The sequence below is a fragment of the Lutzomyia longipalpis genome, chromosome 2 (assembly GCF_024334085.1).
Source record: "Lutzomyia longipalpis isolate SR_M1_2022 chromosome 2, ASM2433408v1".
NCBI classification, from domain to species: domain Eukaryota; kingdom Metazoa; phylum Arthropoda; class Insecta; order Diptera; family Psychodidae; genus Lutzomyia; species Lutzomyia longipalpis.
The window spans coordinates 36,097,352-36,099,534 of record NC_074708.1 but is presented as its reverse complement, the minus strand read 5'-3'; the positions used below and the strand labels follow the sequence as shown (position 1 = coordinate 36,099,534).

At 31.0% G+C, this 2,183-nt stretch overlaps 1 non-coding gene across 1 annotated transcript in view; it reads left to right on the top strand.

The window, feature by feature from the left end:
- The first annotated feature begins 2,132 nt into the window (after nucleotides 1-2,132).
- LOC129791481 (small subunit ribosomal RNA) overlaps nucleotides 2,133-2,183 on the top strand; it is a 2,039-nt gene continuing 1,988 nt past the window's right edge. The window contains exon 1 of the ribosomal RNA XR_008750715.1: nucleotides 2,133-2,183. This exon is cut by the window's right edge and continues 1,988 nt beyond it. This is a non-coding gene — a ribosomal RNA (small subunit ribosomal RNA).

The window sequence follows — 2,183 nt, the reverse complement described above, 5'->3', positions numbered from 1 at the left end:
CAGCGTGTAAATGGTCAATTAGGCGACCTTTTGGACGACATTTTGATCCGGGAATTCAATAATCCCCAAAATGCCGAGACGACATGGAATGTTCACAAGGATCAACTCAGCGGAGATTTTATTGCAGCGCTTGAATGTAGCACCGTGGAAGCACATGGATATGCGTTGGCTCACATCAATTCCATTCTCAGGGAAAATGGTGCCCAACAACTCCGTCATAGTACCTTTTAGATGTCACCATCATTGATGAACTTTCTCACACTGCAGCTGCTGATATCCGCAACAATGGAGCACAATAACCAACAATTGAGGTTATCACAGTAATCTTTTCTGAGCGTTATGGACTTTTGAATATTGCACAGCGTCATATCTTTGATACAATTGTGGCATCTCTTCATGAGCGTCGTACAAAAAGAGAAAAAATTGTTAATATATTTTTTTGTAATAACAAAAATTGTAAAATGTGAAAGATACTGTGAGGGAACGTGTATGATATTGCTTAACTCATGAGCTGCTATGTGAGAAACGATAAAGAAAAGAAGAAAGAGAGCTCTCTTATACGCATGTAGTACCTCATGTTGTTTAAAAGAAGCCAATATGTATGTATTTTTCGCTTTCAACAGAACGCGATGTGTCTGTCTATACATAACAACGATTATATCATGAGAATATTCCTATGATGGAACGATAGCGTAAAATGCGATAAAATTTTATTAAAAAAAACATTTTATTTAAACATTTTTAGAAAAATTATTTAAAAAAAATTATTTCACTTTGCGATTGATTTTATTTCGTTTTAAAAACGATTAAAAGTTAAAAAGTAAAAGTAATTTAATTAAACTTTTTAATAAAGTTTTCGTATAAAATAAAAAAGAAAATTCAATGAAATGAAGTAAAAAAAAATATTGCTAAAGAAAAATTGCAAAAAAAATTACACAAAAAAAATTTTCAAACATTCAACAAAGACCGATGTGAGTGTTTTTGACGTGTATCTATATGTAATTTAGAGCATGAGTCTCCCATATAATCCTTTGTGTTACAATAACTCATTAAGGCGCTAATTAATTGGGTATATGTGCACTAAAATGCAAATGACTTCCTGATACAAAGGCGGGAAACTATGTTAGGGACGAAGGATTTTTTACTTTTTCACTATTTTTCTCTCACTGACAAATGTTTAACGGAGCGTTTGTATAATTTGAAGCGCTATTTCTGCTACACACATGTCAGATTTCTCGTATTGCAAAACCTACCGTTTCCATATTGAATCTCTTGCACATGGTAGTACTTAAAGATTATTTAATAGGCGAAATAGTGGAAAGGACTTCTAAATTTTGATCTTTCTAAAAAAATCTTTTTGAATTGAAGAAAATGTATGAATCAGTTAATCAACTAATGATATTCTTAAAGGATTTTTAAAAAATTGTGTAAAATTGCAACTTTAGTAAAGCGGTATAAGTTACAAAACATCCACGTTGAGGAAATAAGTTATTTTTTAGTGAAATTTTTTATCTAAACTTCTTCAATGATCGCGTGAATTTAAGAACTATGCTGAAACATTAAATATCCCCAAAAGGAGTAAGAATTTAATTAAAGGCTCCAAATATGATCAGAGTTTGAAGTATGAGTGGAATCAAATGTCAAATTGACGTATATACATAATGTACAATTTTTTTTGTCAAAAATACAATCATTTGAAATTATTTTATAATTTCACATAGGACTACCAGAAAATTATTAACAGGGGTATTTTAGGATAATTTATTCAAAGTTAATCAGCTTTTTCTATTTCAGTTTAGAAGAGAAAAGGTTTGGAAGAAGATAATGCAAACATACTATATGTGAGTTTGCTGAATCTTTCTACACACGAATGAATTTGTATATGTATTGAGTTTCAAAAATGTAAAGATTGAAATATTAGTGAATTTTGTTGATATGTGTATGTAAGGAAACTTGTGAGTATTGGTGGTGTGTTTTTGAATGTGTTATACGTATACACTAGTTGACTTACATTACGGACATCGTAATGTACGTTAAGTAAGGTGTGTCGTGTAAATTGATGATAATGATGCTCTTCATGTCATGTGATGTGTCGAGTATATATTATTGATGGCATAAATTGATATGACATTATTCTGGTTGATCCTGCCAGTAGTTATATGCTTGTCTCAAAGATTAAGCCA